Source organism: Cyprinus carpio, unplaced genomic scaffold (assembly GCF_018340385.1).
Source record: "Cyprinus carpio isolate SPL01 unplaced genomic scaffold, ASM1834038v1 S000006449, whole genome shotgun sequence".
In the NCBI taxonomy this organism is placed as follows: domain Eukaryota; kingdom Metazoa; phylum Chordata; class Actinopteri; order Cypriniformes; family Cyprinidae; genus Cyprinus; species Cyprinus carpio.
The window spans coordinates 142822-165519 of NW_024879132.1; the positions used below are offsets into that span (position 1 = coordinate 142822).

Below are 22698 nucleotides of genomic sequence, written 5' to 3' on the forward strand. Positions count from 1 at the left end.
GTCAATTAATGACCTTTTGCTATTCCAAGCTAACACCTGTCATTAGTGGCAAGCCAGACACATTTGCAAAATGTTCTAATGATTATGTAGCGTAACATGCACTTTTTAATTACAAACATATAAATTTCGAGGGTGTCAATATTACTGCACAACAAATCATACAACATTTGTAGTGTTCCCCCCAAAACAAAAAAAAAAAGTGCAAGGACTGGTGCGCACACCAGATACATGGTACAAAAAATGTAAAACAAAAAAAAATCGAATACCTTGCCAGCTTATAACAGTTTCCTTAGACAAATAAATGGGGGTATGTATATAAGTAGCGTGTCCTGAAATCTTATGGGCGTCCAGTACTCAAAATATTTTGACCACTTGACTATTAAAGTAAGGTGATCTCCAGACTTGTCAGGGAAAAATGGCACATCGTTCACCTGGATAGGCCCATATCTGGCCCACATACAACAACCTCCGAACTCTACCTGAAACCGGTTTGTCACACATGGGCCGGTAGCTGGCCCACCAGACAACATTCCCTAACTGACGACTGCCTAAAACCGGCTTGAGTGTGTGTGGGCCAAATCTGGCCCAAATGACCTCTGCCACTGCCAGAACTCAGCCATATGTGCCATATTTGGCCCAGATAAGCCCGGAAGTGTATGCTATCAGGGCAGTGGTCTGCTATATTTACAAATAATTGATATAAGAAATCCAAAATAAATACATACCCAACCAGCGACATAACGAGATGACAATAAACTCAGAAAATATTGAAAAAAAATTTTTTTTTGACACGTGCTCTGCCCTACTCCATGAACACTGCTGACCACTCAGAGTCAACAGTTTTAATCGAGAGCGCTCTTAAACGCCGATTGGATGGTTAGATGCGGGTGGCTAGTATTAAATTTTAATAAATAAATAACAGGTCGTTCCAGCATTAAGGTGAAAGACCAAGAGATTCTACACCTTTATCTCGATCTCGACCCCCACAAGCTATACAGAACTACCCCAATCCAGTTGTTGTAAACCTCATGGCAGTGTCTGCAGGGCTGCAGTGTGTACATTTTGAAGAATTCCTGGCATGGCTCAGACTTGTTCTCCAGGTTGTAACACGTGTATATTGAGACGAGGAGCATAAAAACAGCATTATTACAAAGATAAACATTCAGACATGGCAACTGAGAAATTCAATGGTATGGCACCATTTTAACCCTCTAATCAAATATTTAAAATAAAATGCATACTGTCAAGCCAGCAGAAGTGTGTCCTCTTTCGAAATGAGTCTGTATACAACAGACTTCTGAATTTGGAACAAAGTATAGACAGATTTAATAATGCAGCATCACCCTCCTCCAGGACCATGTGAAGAAGAATTTTCCCAAAAGGACAGCATCTGGCAACTATTGGGCATTATAAACAAAACAAATAATATGTCAGTGCCATGGTTTTGTCTCAAGATGGACATCAGTAATGTTTTTTCTTCTAAGGCATGCTTATAAAAGCTACTTCAATGTTCTATTTTAACTATGGCCTAATCCTGGCTTAATCCAAGCCCTGTCTGTGAAACCAGGCCTAAAAGTTATAAGGAATGATGAACAGTTACATTATATTTTGTATAGATTTAAAAAAAAAAAAAGACAACCAAGTGTTTTGCATTCACATGCTTAGAACTTAAACCGGAACACAGAACAGTTTTTTTTCCCCCATGGAACAGAATTATACAGTATGTAAACCTGAACATAGATACAGAAGAATCAATAAGTTAATGGATATCAGACAATCTCCTGAAAGACTAAACTCACAAAAATATATGGTTAGTGTTTCATGTGTATCTTTTGTAATTCCAGTCAAACAACATTCGTTTTTTATTATTCAGTAGACTCTGTTAGCACGTTAACAAACGTTAATATTTAATGGTACGTTAAACGTAATATTTGAAGTTAATGGTAGCCCCCTAACATACTAACAGCAACAATTATACATGATGTAACATTGTACACAATCTACGTTTCTACCACTAATTAGATTACATTGAACAATTAAACTAAAGTAGGCAAAGTTACATTGTCGTTCACTAAGATAACAATTAAAATCAAACTTACAATGCAAAAATTATTAATTACTCATTGATCATGAGCCCAACATTTAGCTAGGTGGGAAAACATTCAGTCTACCTGAAGAAAGACGTATTTCATTGAGCTAATGCTGTTAAATAGAGATTAAAAAAAAAACACTAGGCTATTCTTAATCTTGGAGCTCATTATATTGAAGTACAAATCCAAACACCAGAAGCAACCTTCACTCTCAGTATTTTTTCATTGAAAAGTATGCATTTTATTTATTCACAGGCTATATGGTTGAAATAATATTTTAGTTGAAAACTTTAAGTGCCATTGTTTACAAAAAAATGCATCATAGAAATGTTTCATAGACCTTCAGTTGTCATGCTTTAAAATCCAATGGACAGACATAGGCCTATATTATTGTACATTACAAATATTTGGATCGCCCTTATTTTCTTAAAGAGTAAATACTTATTTTCTTCAAGAATAAACATTATAAATAAAGAATAAAAGAAAGAACCTCTATTAGCCCTTATTTTCCATTTATGAAGTTAATTTGCAACTCTAATGATGATGTGACTCCCCTGACAGTGGCACGTTCCTCAAAAAATAAAATAAAATAAAATAAAATAAAATAAAATAAAATAAAACCTTGTTAGAGCTATGTGAGCGATTAATATATTTAAAAAAGAAAAAAAGTGTGTGCTTGGTTTCCGAAATGGAAAACGAATACAGCTCAGTAAAAAATGATATGATGAAAACAAAAAATAAAAAATAAATAAATTTATTGATAGAATTTTTTTAATTAATTAAAACTTTTTTTTTTTAAATACCATATTCAACTTGATTTCAATACTATTAAACTGACATTAAAATCTTAAAAATTTATAAGTTGAAACGGTAAAATGTCAAAGTGCATGTTAAATAGTCTAAATGAACTTGTATCTAATTATAGTATCTGAAGACCTTGATTGCATGTTAGCATAAAACTAACAATATATTTTGACTTTTTTTTTTTTTTTTTAATGAACAATTTCTGTATATAATATGTGACAGCAACCTTTATATCAAACATTTTGAAATCGTCCACAGCTGAGCATCACGGGAGGCAGCTTGAGCGCGCGGAGTGAATATGTCACGACACGCACACAAACAGGTAGATCCAATTGCAGTATGTTTTATTAGGATAATCCAAATCTCATGGTCAGCCAGGCAAAGGTCACAATCCAGGTAAGCAGTCCAGAAACAAGAAACATAAACAACATCCGAGAACCACGACAAACCAGGGTGACATTCAACAAGGACTGCGTGACAATGACAGAACAACCGGGGTATTTATACACAGGAAATGACAATGCTAACGGGAATTGGATGAGTGCAATGATTGATTAACCACGGACAGCTGAGTGCAATGAGCAGTGAAGAAACAGACAAGACTATGGGAAATGCAGTTCTAAAGTGGGGTGACGATAAGGGGAAGTGAGACCTCTAGTGGCCACCCAGGGAGACACAGAACAGACACCGCGGACACTACCCCCCTCTAAGGAGCAGCTACCAGATGCTCCTCAGAACAAAATAACCACAAAACAAAGAGACCAGGAGGGAGGTGGACTGGTGGAGGCAGAACAGGGGAGGGATGGCGGCCAGGCCCGTAGGGGAACTGGGACCGCAGTGATGGCTCCCCTGGTAGCCCAGGTGGCTCGGTCAGATCAGGGGGCCATGGTGGACCCTGAAAGTTCAGGGGACCACGAGGGACCAGGCAGTTCAGGTGGCCACGGTGGACCCGAAGTTCAGGGGGACCACGAGGGGCCAGGCAGTTCAGGTGGCCACGGTGGATCAGTCCATTCTCGCAGCAGACGGCCAGGAGGAATTCGCCATTTGAGTGGTCTCGAACGGAACCTGCCAATCGGGAGCCAGTAAGGAGCAGGCTGTGGCGATGGCCAGGTCACGGCATTGGGAACGGCATCGAACGGCCTCAGACAAGGGCACCGCCCGGAACGGCCTTGACACGGTATCGCCCGAACCATCTCGGCCCCGCATCGCCTCCGGAACAGCATCGGCACCGCCTCGGAATGGCCTCAGGAACGGCATCGGACAAGGACACCGCCGGGAACGACCTCGCATCGGGCTCCGGGAACGGTCTCAGGAACGGCCTCAGGAATGGCCTCAGGAACGCATTGGACAAGGACACCGCCGGAACCGCCTCGGCCTCGCATCGGCCTCAGGAACGCATCGGACGGACAAGGCACCGGGAACCAGCCTCAACATCGGGCATCACCGGCCTCGGAACGCATCGGCACCGCAGCGACCCCACCGGAACAGCCTCGGTCTCGCATTACATCGGGAACGCCTCTGGCACCGCCTCTGGCACCGCATCGCACCGGGCATCGCCGCCGCATCGGCAACGCCGCTCGGGCATCGGGCACCGCCGCATCGGAACAACATCGGCACCGCCGCATCGGCAACGCCGCATCGGCACCGCCTCGAACAATCTCGCATCGGCACCGCCATCGGAACGGCACGGTCTCGCATCGGCACCGCCGCATCGGGCACCGCATCGGAACCGCCTCGCATCGGCACCGCCGCATCCGATCGGGCACCGCCAGCACCAACCGCCTCGCATCGGCACGCGCCGCCTCGGCACCGCATCGGCACCGCCGCATCGGCACCGCCGCATCGGCACCGCCGCATCGACATTGCATCGGAACCGCCGCCACCGCGATCGGGCACCGCCTCGCACCGCCGCATCGGCACCGCATCGCATCCGACATCGGCACCGCATCGGCAACCGCGCATCGGCACCGCTCGGCATCGGCACCGCCGCATCGGCACCGCGATCGAACACCGCCGCATCGGGCACCGCATCGGCACCGCATCGGCACCGCCGCATCGGGCATCGGCACCGCACCAGGCACGCGCCGGCACCGCACCGCATCGGGGCACCGCACCGGCACCGCCCGCATCGGGCACCGCCGCATCGGGCACCACCGCATCGGGCACCGCCGCATCGGGCACCGCCACCGCACCGGCACCGCATCGGCACCGCATCGGACATTGCATCGGAACCCGCATCGGGCACCGCCGCATCGGCAATCACCGCATCGGCACACCGCATCGGACCGCATCGGGCACCGCCGCATCATCGGCACCGCCGCATCGGCATTGCATCGGGCACCGCATCGCACCGCATCGGCACCGCTCTCGGCATCGGAACCGCCTCGGCACGGCCTCGGCTGGACACCTCGCACCGCTCGGGCACGGGCACAGCCGGCAGCGCCTCGGAACGCCCTCCTGGACGCAGCGCCTGCTCGAACATCCTCCCTGACGGCAGCGCCTGCTCGGGAACGCCCTCCTGACGGCAGCGCCTGCTCGGGAACGCCCTCCTGACGGCAGCGCCTGCTCGGGAACGCCCTCCGGCTTTGAGGAACCGCTGACGCCTGTCTCCTCCTCCCGCGCCTCTATGATGACGCGGCCGGTGGCTCTTTGACGGAAGACTCAGGCGTTGAGTCAACCATCTTGGCTGCCAACACAGGTGTAGATTCGTGCAGTGGTGCTGGGCTGGTGGTCATCTCGTGCTGTGGTGCTGGGCTGGCGGCCATCTTGTGCTGTGGCGCTGGGCTGGCGGCCATCTTGTGCTGTGGTGCTGAACTGGCGGCCATCTTGTGCTGTATACCGGGCTGGCGGCCATCTTGTGCTGTGGCGCTGGGTTGGCGGCCATCTTGTGCTGTGGCGCTTGGGCTGGCGGCCCTCTTTTTCTGGAGACACAGGTGTGGTCGGTATCCCATTGAGCACGATGGCACAGGTAATGGGTAAACCCCCAAAGTCTAGGATCTCCAGCCCTTCATCTCCCATTGAGGTAAAGGGTCATCCAGACAGTTGTTAAAAAGTCCTTCAGTGCTGCATCATTATAACCCATCCCCACTGCCATGGTCCAAAACACCATTGCGCCAGTCCACCCACCTCACTCCCCCTTTGACGAAGGGTGGTTAAGTTCGAATCTCCCCTCCGCTCCTCCATGGTGGCTGGGGAACAGATCCAAATCCCACACCGCTGGATCTAGGCATGACGGAGTCCTTCTGTCACGACACGCACACAAACAGGTAGATCCAATTGCAGTATGTTTTATTAGGATAATCCAAATCTCATGGTCAGCCAGGCAAAGGTCACAATCCAGGTAAGCAGTCCAGAAACAAGAAACATAAACAACATCCGAGAACCACGACAAACCAGGGTGACATTCAACAAGGACTCCGTGACAATGACAGAACAACCGGGTATTTATACACAGGAAATGACAATGCTAACGGGAATTGGCTGAGTGCAATGGTTGATAACCACGGACAGCTGAGTGCAATGAGCAGTGAAGAAACAGACAAGACTATGGGAAATGCAGTTCTAAAGTGGGGTGACGATAAGGGGAAGTGAGACCTCTAGTGGCCACCCAGGGAGACACAGAACAGACACCGTGACAGAATACCCATGCACAAGTCATTTTCGGATGAAATGGAAAAATAAAGCTGGATAAAATTATAGCTACATGAAACTTGTAAATAGTTAATAACATAGCCTAGATTAGGCCCATACTCTGTTCCTAAATATATAATGTAAATTTGTTAACCAACAATAACACATTTTAACCGATTAATCGCCTATTTTCGTTCAGCTGGATTTTTTTAAACACGCTTAAAAAATAAATAAAATTTGTGAGAGTTGCTTTTTATTACATTCAGAAAGAATAACGGCAGGGCTAATAATGCTATAGGCTAATGTACCAACAGGATATTTTTAGTTCCCCTTCACTTTACAACAAATCCTTTAAATTCAACAAATTTATCAGAACAGAACAAGAATTACAAATATATAATTCTAATGGATAAATATAATTGCAGTACATAATAATATAAGCTTATAAACAAAACAAAAATAATAATTAAAAATAATTTAAATCGATACATAAGGTTGGGCTTATCTCTCTCATTCGGGACAAACCCAAACATGCTGCCCATTTGAAGCTAAACTCTTATTGATTAGGTAAAATAGGCTTTGGATTTCACACGTGTTTTAGTATCTACGGGAAAAAAAAATCATAATGAGCAAAAATATGCCAGTGGGATCGCTGTCACACATGCATGGCTCGGGTGAACGACTGCTGTTTGCAGATGTAAGCTACAGAGGCACCAGCAGAGTCGGCCAGAGCAGATCTACTGAGGGGCATTGGATCATCGGCGGGGGGCACTGTCGTTTGATAAATATTTTTGACGATTGGCAACATCATAGTAGCATGGAAATCCAGACCTAAATCTGAAAGATCTATATAGAATGACAATGAACGATTTAGACTTGGTTTTTATCTAAAAGAGGAACAGAAGACAGCGCTGAAATTTGCTGTTTTGCCGAACGGATACCGCAAGAGTCAGTTAGCTCCAATGATCTATATAGAATGACATTCTACCCTAGAATGTTAGCTCCAATGATCTATCTATATAGAATTGTGACGCGTGGGGCGGGGCAGAGAGCCGTGGGAACGGAGCGAGGCCGGTGGAGTGATTGGGAAATGAGCGACACCTGCTCCACTCACCGGTCTCGAAGTCCCACGGAGGAGATTGGGAGGATACAAAAGAGGAGCAACGACAGTGAAGGACGAGAGAGGACCAGGCCTGGGCTTTATTTTATGGTTTGGTTTTTTGTTTGTGCGCTGCAGTTGACCGTGAGGGGCTGTCGGCATTGTTTTATCTTTATTTGGTTATTAAAGTTTTATTTGAATGTTCGCCGTTCCCCGCCTCCTTCTTCCCGTGACTATGGAGTTTTTTATTATTACAAGAATGTCATTGTATAATTTTTTTATTTTTATTTTTACCTGTCTTGATTCCTAATGCACAACAGATGACGCATTGTTAGTTAAAACGCTCAGAATACGATTCCATATAAGGTTAGTATAGCCTAGTTCAGCACTTTATAATGGACAGCTTACTCAAGCAGCACGTAGTAGCCTATTCTCGCTTCTACAAGTTCAGTAGCCTACATTTTGGGAAACGCACAGGAATTGCGGCTAATGTTTATAACCTTGCAAGAGAGAGCTTTTAAGAGCTAAGATAGGCTAGGCTACATCGTTATCGGAAACCCGCCCAGAACAGATAGCCTAAACAACAGAACAGGACAGAAAATAATAATATAAATATAATATAGGCTAAATAAAAAAACATAAAATAGGCCTACAATAAATGAAGCAATATATATTTTTTATACTTAAATAATTAACAAATTACTAATTTTAAAAAAAAAATAAAAACACTGAATCAGTTTGAAGCTTTGAAAAACCGCAAAAAAATGTCCCCATCAGACAAAGTTTTTTTCAGATAGATGTTTCTTCTAAAAACTTAAGGTTTTTTTTTTCTTCATAAAACGAAGTTGGACATGATCACACAAATGTTCATGATAAATCTTTTGGCGGTTGCCCCGAGCTAGCATTTGCAGAAGAAGCGCCAGCTCGGCTCTCATAGACCGTGGTACTGGTGGTCGGGCCGGAGTATCTAAGTCTGCTGATTGACGAGGCTGCGAAGGTCTAAACCATTTTCGTAAATCCATTTGTTTTTTTTTTTAGAAATTTTTTAAATTAGCTGCTAACAACTGTCTATAATATAGACGGACAAACTGTTCTTCAACTTGAAATGGATTTTGCACGCTGCTGCAAATCAAATGTAACAAGTTTACTCGGCCACCAATAAGCATTCACCATGACGAAGCCTAGTAACGTGCTATGAACAACCAAAGTTATGCATTTTCCCCATTCTTTTTATTTTTTATTTAATTTAAGTTACAGTTTGAACATTGAATATTAAAATAATAACTAAAAGGGGATATTTTTTTTTGGGCCACGCTTATGGTACTTTAGGAGGGGCATCAATGACCGCTTAGGGCGGCACGCCCCTCAATGCCCCGCCACAGCCGGGCGCTGGGCACCAGCGTGATCAAAGTCACACCCACAATTTTTGGTCACACAGTAAAGGCATAATTCAAAAATGCAAAGTGTTAGCAGTTTGAAAAATCAAGAATAATAACAGACTTAATAATAATTATTTGTAATGCTGCACCGTTCTCATTTTGCTCTGCAAATGGAACTTGAAGATTATTATTATTTTTTTTTTTTAACCAAGAATGAACTGAAATGAAAACATTTAGCTTTTAATCCGTATATATATATATATATATTTATTTATATATATATGCCTATATATGTAATGACTGTTTAATAACAATAGCATGCATTAGAGCCTTTGTGTAAAGGTCTTTCTTAAAATTTTTGATGAGTAGACTGTAGCCTAAGACTATCCTATTTTTAAATGGCTTTTAAGGATGTTATAATGTATATTATAATGTTATTGTTGTTTTAATGCCTTCCTTCCATCTTACAATTACATTCAGTTCAAGTAATTTGTCCCTTTGCACCACCTGGCGGTATTTTAACTTTGCGACTTTCAGTTAACGCCACGTCCAGTGTAATACCCATTTTGGTTGTCAACCTATTGTAGCACACATATTATCAGTGATATTTACAGCTTGCTTGATACATTTACACCTCAGAGGATCCCGGGATAACTAACATTCAAAATACTTACGCCAGAGTAGATATATATGAACAGAAGCTTAGTTACATTCATAAACACAAGCATGCTTTGTATGTAGGTCTATACAATATATATAGTTATAAACATATTTGGCTATATTCGTGAACAGAGAATAGACTATCTCAGTAAAGTTTTGTCTAACCATTCTTACTGATATTAGGCTAGCAACAATATCTATTTTTTTAATATCGTATTGCTGTTTATGTTATATAACATTAAAAAAAAAACATCCTGGTGAGAGATTTAGATGCTGTGAATTAAACTTTATAATGTTTCACTTGATTATACATTTAGTCAGGAATTATAGTTTGAAAAAGTCTAACTAGTAAAATGTGTACAGGTCACGTGAAAAACTAATACAAGTAGGATAATAAAAAAAAAGACTTTACTCATGTTTAGGATCTCTGCTTGATCAAGTCAGCTGCATCAATAATCCAAAGGTTCTTGAGGTGAATTCTTTCTTATTTGTCACAGCAAAGTTTTTCTCAGTGAATTCAGTCTTATTCCTCTCAGCACAAAGTGCAAAAGCAAAATGTAAAAAAAACCCTCACTGCTTTGTTTGTTGTTATGGGGCATTTACCCCGCCGTGGAGCTTTACGATTATAATGGCAATAACTTCGCCGGGCGCTGGTCGCATGATTAAATATAATGAGGGGAGACGTGAAAGACGGACATCGCATTGGGTTTCATATGGATTACTTTATCACAGAATATTTTTTTTTGGTAGGACTTGCTTAGTTTAAAAAGTAGACATGTCAAGCTTTCTATAGATACATCTCTCATGTCTCTTCGTTGAGTATTCACTGAGTTACAGTTCATTTTAATGACGCATTTCTAAATGAAGATTACCGCAGACCGAGGCTGCAGACAGCGCTCCCTGTTTGTTTTCTTTATTTTATAAATGCACAAAGTTTTGTTGTTATTATGTGTGGATACAAATAAAACTAGACCCTTTACAGATTTGATTGATGTATTGCTCTTATCTGTAAGCGATCAAAACTGAAAGTGTAATTTTAAGTTCTTTTTGGTCTTATCAGGGGAAAATGCCTCAAAACGCATATTTTCGTTAGTCGGCCCCAGAAGGTAAATTAACAGAGTAGAATAATCATGGCTGATAGTAAGACATGCAAACATAAAAGAAAACCAAACTGGACACAAGAACATCTATACATGAAGGATATAATCAAAAATCTGAAATTGGGAAAACCTCCAAAGCCGATACCTTTTTAAAAGCTCATTATTGTCAATCTTTTCTGAAATGTTTATATTCCGAGGCAGATTGCCGGCAACAGCTATTTTTAGGATAGTTCAGATTTGTGAGTTATGGGAACTGCTTTTAGGTTTAAGATGTTTTGTGAATCATGGACCCCAGTCTAGATACTTTTAATGCTTCACCAAACTCGACTCAGACCTTCAGACTAGTCTGACTCTTTTCAGAGTAGTTTGTTTAAACCCCATTGACTTGCGTTATCAGAGCAATGAAGTGTGACGCTTGTTCTTGTACACAGATATGGCCTATTCATGTCAGTACAAATTAAATTCATGCATTTATTTGTCATTTAAACTGATGTCAACAGAGAGGAAAAAATAGTTAAACTGAAAAATTTCTGTATCCTGTTTGCCCCATCTAGTGGACAGCATTAAGTATAACGGCCTTGTTGCTCCGATAACGCAAGTCATGGAATTTGAACAGTTCTAACCAGTTAGAAAAGAGGCAGACCAGTTGACATGTCTGAGCCGAGATGGTGAAGCATTAAAGCTCTATACTGGGGCACATATTCACACAAACTTCTTAAGGCTAAAAGTAGCTCATAACTCACCACTTTAGGAGAAAATCCTGAAGAGAACTACTACATTTTGTGTTCTAAGCGTATTAAAGCTCCTAGACTGAATCATTTACTTCTCATGATAATAATTAATAGTAATGTTTTAAAGATACCGTTGGCTTGCAAGCCACCATGAATAAGAGAAAACATCAACCAATTTACCATGTAATAAAAACACAACTTAAGACAGGTTGTACACTCAAACCACAGGGACTTTATTCGTCCAAAACCCTGCTAGTTTTTGTCAGTTTTTAAGTAACATTCACTGATTATCGCTTGGCTCATTTTTTTTCGTTGTTTTTTTTTTCATGTGAACAGAGAAGGCCTACACGCTTACATTCATAAATGTAAACTTGATTTCTATTAATGTACCACAAATACGCCTATTGTTCATGTGTCACACCCACCTAGTGCCTTTTGATCTAAATAAAAGATGAGAGAGGGCCAATGGTTACAGACATATTAATGTTGTACTGTTCAGCCTATTAGGGATTTATGTACTTACACTTCACTTATATCCAAAGCACGAGTTTTGCAACTGCATTTACCCATGGGACACACATTGAGGGTCCCCGAGGTCCAGGACTCAGTATTTTTCTAATAAAAGAAGTTGTAAATAATTCCATATTTGGTAGCACTTGACACTAAGGTTGTATTAGTTCACATTAGTTAATGCATTAGTTTAACATGAACTAAAATCAATGAACAAACTCCACTGTTCAGGATTACTTATGTTTTGTGAATGTTAACTTACACATGTACTAATGCATTTCTTCACATTAACAGATTAACTAGTTAGCCGTTGTGGTTAAACATTAGTTAAAATTAACCTAAATTAACAACACCATCTGTTTCAGCAATACTTAATCTTTGCTCAGTTTAATTATTCGTATACGGAATGCATTAGTTCATGATATTAGTTAACATGAAACTAACAATGCACTATGCGCATGTTGATCGCTGTTATTTAATATGCTTTATTTAATTATAATAAAGTATGTACAAATACTTTTATTTAGCACTAACACATACAGATGGAATATAACAATACTAACTCCACCATTTGGGCACTGATTGGGGCTAATTGGTAAACTTAGAAACCATCTAAACATCAACTGATAATGTTGTAGACCTGTTTATTAAACATGACTTACTACTAACAAATCATTATTTAGGGAATTGTGAACCTTATTGTTAAAGTTACACTAGTCACAACATGCATGATGTTGTCTACTAATAATGTAGACTGTTTATTAACACGATTTAGGCATACCACTGCAAAAAAACAAACAAACAAACAAAAAAAAAAATCCTTAAAAAAAACCAGATTTAACAGCTCTGTTCCTATAGAGTGAAAGCCTTTTTTTTTTTTTTTTTTTTTACAGTCCATGGTGACAGCACACCACACACTAATAGATTCTGTTCACATCAAAAATAAATTAAATTAAATTTAATTTTCATTCTGAAACACTTTTTACAATACAAATCATTGCAAAGCAACTTTACAGAAAATTAGATTCTACAATACTTAATAGTAACTTATCAGTGGTGACTGTCAGGTTATGTGCTTACGGCAGAAATGTTCAGACATAAACAAACAGACGATTAACACTATAAACAGCAATTATGCAATCAAACTTATAGCAAAATGTGGTAGTTCTGTATATTGTCTCTGGGTTAGCATCATCTGAGGTCCCCTGAGGGCCTGCATCTCTCTCTCTAGGTGTCTGGATCACAGACTGGAGCTTGTGTGTAATCCTAGTTGACCACGGGATGTAAATCCGTGGCAAAACAAGAGAAACAAATAGGAGACATAATTAGTGTAGCTGCTGTTTCCAGCCAAGTAAAATAATTAGTGTTAACCCAAGCTAAAGAATAATAATGCGCGTGATTGATCAGATATAACTGCAGTCCAAAATTATGAGATGCATATTTGAATGCTTGGCCAAAGAGGTGTGTTTTTAATCTAGATGTATTTGAATGCTTGGCCAAAGAGGTGTGTTTTTAATCTAGATGTGTATGACAGAGTTTGGGAGCCAAATGCCGAAAAAGCTCTACCTCCTTTAGTGGACTTTGCTATCCTAGGTACTATCAAAAGTCCAGCGTTTTGTGACCTTAGGGAGCGTGATGGGTTATAGCGTGGTAGAAAGACTAGTTAGGTACGCAGGAGCTAAGCCATTAAGGGCCTTATAAGTAAGTAATAATAATATTTTGTAACTGATACAGAAACTTAATAGGTAGCCAATCTAGTCCAATAGTCCAATCTAGAGGTCATGAACGCATGAACTAGCTTTTCTGCATCAGAAACAGGTACCCATGTTTCATAGCTTGGCAATGTTTCTTAAGACGGGAAGAATGCTTTGTTTTTGAAACATGGAAATATGATTTTCAAAAGACAAGTTTACTGTCTAATATAACACCCAGATTTTTGACAGTAGAGGAAGTAACAGTACATCCGTCTAATTGCAAATTGTAATCTACCAGATTCTGTGTAATGTTTTCTGGTCCAATAAAGTAATATCTCTGTTTCTTATCTGAATTACATAGGAGAAAATGATTGGTCATCCAATCTTTTTACATTTGTTAACACCACATCCTGTTAGCTTAGATAATTTTGAAGTTTCACCTGGTCTTGTTGAGATATATAGTGTGAGTATCATCAGCATAACAGTGGAAACTAATCCCGTATTTTCTAATGATATTACCAAGGGGCAACATGTATATTGAAAATAGCAGAGGACCTAGGGGACAGATCCTTGTGGCCACTCCATATTTACTGGTGATAAATGAGGATGACTCCCCATTTAAATAAACAAAGTGGTAGAGATCCGACAGGTATGATCTAAAACCGTCTTTAAAGCCTGCCCTTGGATACCAGTATAGTTTGTAATCTATCTATGAGTATGTTGGATCTATGGTGTCGAACGCAGCACCTAATATCAAGTAAAACTAGCAATGAGATGCAGCCTTGGTCTGAGTGCAAGAAGTAAGTCATTTGTAATTTTAACAAGTGCAGTTTCTGTGCTATGATGGGGCCTGCATGAAACCCGACTGAAATTCTAATAGAGGTCATTTTTTGCAGGTAGGAGCAAAATTGAGCAGACACAACTTTTTCTAAAATTTTAGACATAATTTGAAGATTTGAAATGGGTCTGTAATTTGCCAGTTCACTAGGATCTAGTTGTGGTTTCTTAATAAGAGGCTTAATAACCACCAGCTTGAATGGTTTTGGGACGTGACCTAAAGATAACGACGAGTTAATAATATTGAGAAGCGTTTTTTTTCTGCTACAGGTAACAACTCTTTCAGTAATTTAGTGGGTACAGGATCTAATAAACATGTTGTTGGTTTAGATGCAGTGATACGTTTATTTAGCTCTTCCTGTCCTATAGTTGTAAAGCACTGCAGTTTATCTTTGGGTGCGATGGATAAAACTAAAGTATTAGACGCTGTAGAATCTACATTTGTTATTGTATTTCTGATGTTATCTCTTTTATCAGTGAAGAAATTCATAAAGTCATACTATTTAACTGTGAGGGAATATTTAGATCGGGTGGGCGTCTGGATATTTGTTAATCTAGCCACTGTGCTAAATAAACCTTTGGATTGTTTTGGTTGTTTTCTATGAGTTTGTGGATATGCTCGGCCCTGGCAGTTTTTAGAGCCTGTCTATAGCTGGACATACTGTTTTTCCACGCAATTCTAAAAACTTCCAAGTTAGTTTTTCTCCAAACACTACGAGTTTCTTTCTTGAGAGCATGGGTATTACTGTTGTACCATGGCACAGTACGTTTTTCTCTAACCTTTTTCAATTTGATGGGTGCAACAGCTTCTAATTTATTAGAGAATATAGTGCACATGTTGCCAGTCATTTTGTCTAGTTCATGTGTATTTATGGGTACACAGAGCAGTTTGAGATAAATCAGACAGGTTTTTTGTGAATCTGTCTTTGGTGGCTGGAAGAATAGTTCTGCCTGGACGATAACGAGAAGCTATACAGTCGTGGCCAAATTTTTAATAAATAAATATTAGTTTTCAAAAAGTTTGCTGCTGAACTGCTTTTAGATCTTTGTTTCAGTTGTTTCTGTGATGTACTGAAATATAATTACAAGCACTTCATACGTTTCAAAGGCTTTTATCGACAATTACATGAAATTTATGCAAAAAGTCAGTATTTGCAGTGTTGGCCCTTCTTTTTCAGGACCTCTGCAATTCGACTGGGCATGCCTCAATCAAACTTCTGGGCCAAATCCTGACTGATAGCACCCATTTCTTCATAATAACTTCTTGGAGTTTGGTCAGAATTAGTGGGTTTTTGTTTGTCCACCCGCCTCTTGAGGATTGAGCACAAGTTCTCAATGGGATTAAGATCTGGGGAGTTTCCAGGCCATGGACCCAAAATGTCAACATTCTGGTCCCCGAGCCACTTAGTTATCACTTTTGCCTTAATGCACGGTGCTCCATCGTGCTGGAAAATGCATTGTTCTTCACCAAACTGTTGTTGGGTTGTTGGAAGAAGTTGCTGTTGGAGGGTGTTTTGGTACCATTCTTTATTCATGGCTGTGTTTTTGGGCAGAATTGTGAGTGAGCCCACTCCCTTGGATGAGAAGCAACCGCACACATGAAAGGTGTCAGGATGCTTTACTGTTGGCATGACACAGGACTGATGGTAGCGCTCGCCTTTTCTTCTCCAGGCAAGCCTTTTTCCAAAGCCCCAAACAATCGGAAAGGGGCTTCATCGGAGAATATGACTTTGCCCCAGTCCTCAGCAGTCCATTCGCTATACTTTCTGCAGAAGATCAATCTGTCCCTGATGTTTTTTTTAGGAGAGAAGTGGCTTCTTTGTTGCCCTTCTTGACACCAGGCCATCTTCCAAAAGTCTTCGCCTCACTGTGCGTGCAGATGCGCTCACACCTGCCTGCTGCCATTCCTGAGCAAGCTCTGCACTGGTGGCACTGCGATCCCGCAGCTGAATCCTCTTTAGGAGATGATCCTGGCGCTTGCTGGACTTTCTTGGACACCCTGAAGCTTTCTTTACAAGAATTGAACCTCTTTCCTTGAAGTTCTTGATGAACCTATAAATTGTTGATTTAGGTGCAATCTTAGTAGCCACAATATCCTTGCCTGTGAAGCCATTTTTATGCAACGCAATGATGGCTGCACGCGTTTCTTTGCAGGTCACCATGGTTAACAATGGAAGAACAATGATTTCAAGCATCACCCTCCTTTTAACATGTTAAGTTTGCCATTCTAACCCAATCAGCCTGACATAATGATCTCCAGCCTTGTGCTCGTCACATTCTCACCTGAGTTAACAAGATGATTACTGAAATGATCTCAGCAGGTCCTTTAATGACAGCAATGAAATGCAGTGGAAAGGTTTTTTTGGGATTAAGTTAATTTTCATGGCAAAGAAGGACTATGCAATTCATCTGATCACTCTTCATAACATTCTGGAGTATATGCAAATTGCTATTATAAAAACTTAAGCAGCAACTTTTCCAATTTCCAATATTTATGTAATTCTCAAAACTTTTGGCCACGACTGTATAGTTATCATCATCAATACGCAGAATGCACGATACAAGGAAATGGTCAGTAACATCATCACTTTGAGGTACGATATCTATGTCAGTAAGATCGATTCCATGCGATATAATTAAATCTAGCGTATGAGTAAAACGATGAGTGGGCCCGGTGACATTTTCTTGCTTTACTCCAAAACAGTTCAATAAGTCAGTAAATGCAAGTCCTAATGCATCATTTGTATTATCAACATGAATGTTAAAATCTCAGAAAATTAGTGCTTTTATCAGCAGTAACCAACAGGTCTGAAAGGAAATCTCCAAATTCTTTTAGGAATTCTGTATATGGCCCTGGTGGTCTATACACAGTAGCCAGAGAAAGAGATACAATCGATTTATTTTGCATATCTGACAGTGTAACATTAAACATAAGTATTTCGAATGATTTAAACCTGTATCCTGTTTTCTGGGTAACATTGAGAATATCACTATATATTGTTGCAACACCTCCCCCACGGCCAGTCTGACGGGGCTCATGTTTATAACAGTAGTTTGGTGGAGTAGACTCATTTAGACCAATATAATCAGTTGGTTTTAGCCAGGTTTCAGTCAAGCAGAGTACATCAAAACTATTATCTGTGATCATTTCATTTACAATAACTGCTTTGGGTGTGAGTGATCTAATGTTTATGAGGCCAGACTTTAAAAATTGTTTTTGTTCATTTATTTTACGTTTTTCTGGTTTAATCACGATAAGATTTTTTCTAGATCCTACATTAAGTTTATATTTTGACCTCATTATTCGGGGAACAGACACAGTCTTAATAGACTGGACAGCGCAAATACTTCTAACATTTAAGCGGGTAGAATAAAAGCCATCATAGCAGTTATTTGAGAATTGGCTTACTAGTCATATGGAGCGTAGAGTCCTGGAGATGTTGTCTGAGAGGAGTTCTGCTCCGACTCTGCTGGGGTGCAGGCCATCAGCGCGAAAAAGCCTAGGACGCTCCCAGAAAAGATTCCAATTATTAACAAAGAGCAGTTTCTGTTCTTTACACCATGACAATAACCATTCATTTAGAGCAAAAAGTCAAGTCAAGTCAAGTCATCTTTATTCATTTAGCGCTTTAAACAAAAAAGATTGTGTCAAAGCAACTGAACAACATTAATTAGGAAAACAGTGTGTCAATAATGCAATATGACAGTTAAAGGCAGTTCATCATTGAATTCAGTGATGTCATCATGCAGCTCAGTTCAGTTTAAATAGTATCTGTGCAATAATTTGCAATCAAGTCAACGATATCGCTGTAAACGAAGTGTCCCCAATTAAGCAAGCCAGAGGCGACAGCGGCAAGGAACCAAAACTCCATCAGTGACAGAATGGAGAAAAAAAACCTTGGGAGAAACCAGGCTCAGTTGGGGGGCCAGTTCTCCTCTGGCCAGACGAAGCCAGCAGTTCAATTCCAGGCTGCAGCAAAGTCAGATTGTGCAGAAGAATCATCTGTTTCCTGTGGTCTTGTCCCGGTGGTCGTCTGAGACAAGGTCTATAGAGGGGATCTGTCTCTGGGGAATCTAGTCCTGGTCTCCGCTGTCTTTCAGGGCTGTAGAGGTCCTTTCTAGGTGCTGATCCACCATCTGGGCTGGATACATACTGGATCCGGGTGACTGCAGTGACCCTCTGACTTGGATACAGACTGGATCTGGTGGCTACGGTGACCTCGGAATAAGAGAGAAACAGACTAATATGAGCGTAGATGCCATTCTTCTAACGATGTAGCAAGTACATCGGGTGTTATGGGAAGTGTTCCCGGTTCCGGTTTACCTAATTGATGCGGCCTAAAAATCCTTTAACGGATTTGGATATTAGAAGTGTATTAGTATGTTATGGGTAAGCCAGGTTAAAGAGATGGGTCTTTAATCTAGATTTAAACTGCAAGAGTGTGTCTGCCTACCGAACAATGTTAGGTAGGTTATTCCAGAGTTTGGACGCTAAATAGGAGAAGGATCTGCCGCCCGCAGTTGACTTTGATATTCTAGGTATTATCAAATTGCCAGAGTTTTGAGAACGGAGCGGACGTGGAGGACTATAATGTAACAAGAGCTCGTTCAAATACTGAGGTGCTAAACCATTCAGGGCTTTTATAAGTAATAAGCAAGATTTTAAAATCTATACGATGTTTGATAGGGAGCCAGTGCAGTGTTGACAGGACCGGGCTAATATGATCATACTTCCTGGTTCTAGTAAGAACTCTAGCTGCTGCATTTGGACTAACTGGAGTTTGTTTATTAAGCGTGCAGAACAACCACCCAATAGAGGATTACAATAGTCTAACCTTGAGGTCATAAACGCATGGATTTAACATTTCTGCATTTGACATTGAGAGCATAGGCCGTAATTTAGATATATTTTTGAGATGGAAAAAATGCAGTTTTACAAATGCTAGAAACGTGGCTTTCTAAGGAAAGGTTGCTATCAAATAGCACACCTAGGTTCCTAACTGATGACGAAGAATTGACAGAGCAGCCATCAAGGCTTAGACAGCGTTCTAGGTCATTACATGCAGAGCTTTTAGGCCCTATAATTAACACCTCTGTTTTTTTCAGAATTTAGCAGTAAAAAATTACTCGTCATCCAGTTTTTTATATCGACTATGCATACCGTTAGTTTTTCAAATTGGTATGTTTCGCCGGGCCGCGAAGAAATATAGAGCTGAGTATCATCAGCATAACAGTAAAAGCTAACACCATGTTTCCTGATGATATCTCCCAAGGGTAACATGTAAAGCGTGAAGAAGCGTGAAAAAAGTCTACTGAACCTTTCATGTCCTCGTCGATACGTGGGCTGTGGTCCTGAAGCGATGATCGTCGCTGCGGGAATCGTGCTGCGAACCGTCTCGATCAGGCTCCTGAAGTCCCTCTTCAGCGTTCCTCCGTCTGCTGCTGCGGGGTGTCATTAACCCCGGCATGAAGCACGACCGCTCTGGGGCTCTCGTCAGCCTTCAGGATCGCGGGTATCTGCACAGAAACATCGAGAACACGAGCACCAGGGAAACAGTGAGTGTGCACTTTACCTTCGGTTAACGTAGCACGGATGTGTCGGACGATGGAGTCTCCGACGATCACAGCGTCGCGTTCCGTCTCGCGGAGGGGAGAGAAGCGGTTCCGTGTGGAGATCTCGAGGACTGGAGAGGGAAAAGTCGTCACCCAGGGCCTGGCTCGCGTCCTCCGCTGCGGATGCACCCAGGGTCCGTGGTGTCCCGGCACCGGAGTGAAGGACATCTGGGCAGATCGCGTCCTGGGTGCACCAGGCCTGTGCAGAGAAACACACGGGGTGGAGGTGGTGGGACTGTTAGTAGCGCACTGCATACTTACCCTGGACTTGTGAGCGTCAGCCCGGGATGTTTCCAGCACGGCTCTCAGCTCTCTCAGCTGGGCCTGCCTCTGCTCCAGGACCCGAATCTGCTTCTCCACAGCCTCCAGCTCGAGCTGCACCGAATGCAGCTCGAACGTGTCGTCACCTGCACTCAAAGGTTGACAAACATCCGCCATTAAAGCAAGTTACAGTGAGTAAAGCAATTGTAATGTGTGTGAATAGAGTATTAGTGATGCACGCGGGTTTAGCGACAACCACGCTGGTGATGCTAATGGGCTATAAGCTACTAGTGGACTTGGGAAATCAAAATAAAACTAGTGATAACAAGGCGCTCTGATTGTTTTTGTTGTAGACTACGATAGAGGATATATTCACACGTTTATAGAAACGAAAATGATGGTGTATAAAATAGATTTCAATAATAAAAAATAGACGATAAAGAAATAACGTGGGAGCTCAAACTAGAGGCATACGGCTGCAAGGTTTTGAAAATTACAAATCACGACTGTAAATGCGGGAAATCTCTGAAAATGTAAGAGATGCATAAATGGCTTTCACTCATTTATGGTCCAGTAAAATCAATAATGACTGCTTAATGTTTGACTAGTGCACACTTTACAATAAGGTTAACAAATCCCCTTAGTAAATGCTTTGTTAATGGTGGGTCATGTTAATAAAACATTCTACAAATGTTAGTTAAACGTTAGTTAATGTTTGACTAGTGCACACTTTACAATAAGGTTCACAAATCCCCTTAGTAAATGCTTTGTTAATGGTGAGTCATGTTAATAAACAGTCTACAAATGTTAGTTAAACGTTAGTTAATGTTGGACTAGTGCACACTTTACAATAAGGTTCACAAATCTTCTTAGTAAATGCTTAGTTAATTGTGAGTCATGTTAATAAACAGTCTAAAAACATGAGAAACATTATCAGTTGATGTTAAGATGGTTTCCAATTTTACCAATAGCCCAAATCAATTCCCAAATGGGGAGTTAGTATTGTTTATCCATTGTGTGTGTTAGGTGCTAAATAAATGTATGTGTATACACTGTATGTAGTATAATTAAATAAAGCTTATTAAATAAAGCTGTCTACAGGCATAGTTCATTGTTAGTTCATGGTTACTAATGCATTAACCCAACATTAACTAATAAAGTTGTTAATGTGAAGAGAAGCATTAGTATATGAATAAGTTAACATGAGCAAAGATTAAGTAATGCTGAACAGATGTGTTGTTAATTTTTAGTTCATTTTAAATAATGCATTAACCACATCGTTAACTAGTTAATCTGTTAATGTGAAGAGATGCATTAGTAAATGTGTAAGTTAACATTAACAAAACATTATATTAAGTAATTCTGAACAGTGGAGTTGTTCATTGTTAGTTAATTGTTAGTTCATGTTAACTAATGCATTAACTAATACATTAGTATATGAATAAGTTAACATTAACAAAGATTAATTAATGCTGAACTGATGCGTCGTTCATTGTTAGTTCGTTAACTAATGCATTAACTAATGTTAACTAATACAACCTTATTGTAAAGTGTTACCAAACTTTTTACCAATCAATACACCATTTCACATTTGAAAGTTTAAAGAACGGAGTTTTGAAAAGTTTCAATGTTATGCACAAAAAAACACATTCCCAAACAATATGAGGGCTCGTAAATTCATTTGAATTGTTGGGGTGGATAAACATGTACAAACAGATGTTCAGTTGAATGGGTGGAGGGTGTACATGAACAGGTGTCCAGTTAGGGTAGGGTGGGGTAGTGGAGACGTATGGCATTTTTTATGAGGGGGTCATCAATCAAATTTTTCTCATATGGTGCCCTGTCAACTCTCTTTAACATGACTGTGAACATGAATGTTTAACTATTATGTTTGCACATTGGTGTTAAGGTGAAATATAGAAAATGTAATTGCCAAAGAAAAATTCCTTTTGAGAAAATGTTGGGTTTTGTTGTCCTGCCCACTGGATGCTATTTACAGGAGAATGCTAAATACTATGGCAAATCCAGAAAGTAATCTAGAGATTAATTGTTCTCTGTGGTGGGTAAGTATTTTTTTCCCCTTAGACATACTGATGCATATTAATGTGAAGCAAAACATTTCAAATATGTAAAGAGTTTCAGCAGAGACAGTTTTACGTTATACTCCACAGTCTCAATCATTATTGTTGGGTAGCAAATATACCAAATATATTAAATGACTTCAGCAGCCATGTTACCCTGCAGCCCAAGACTGGTTGCCCACTGAAGCTAAGCAGGGTTGAGCCTGGTT

The 22698-nt window shown here is 40.8% G+C and overlaps 1 protein-coding gene across 1 annotated transcript in view; it reads left to right on the forward strand.

Annotated features, from left to right (window-relative positions):
- Window positions 1-22698, forward strand: part of mppe1 (metallophosphoesterase 1) — a gene marked incomplete at its 5' end in the record, with an annotated part of 136974 nt that overhangs the window by 112618 nt on the left and 1658 nt on the right. The gene's annotated exons all lie outside the window — the stretch shown is intronic.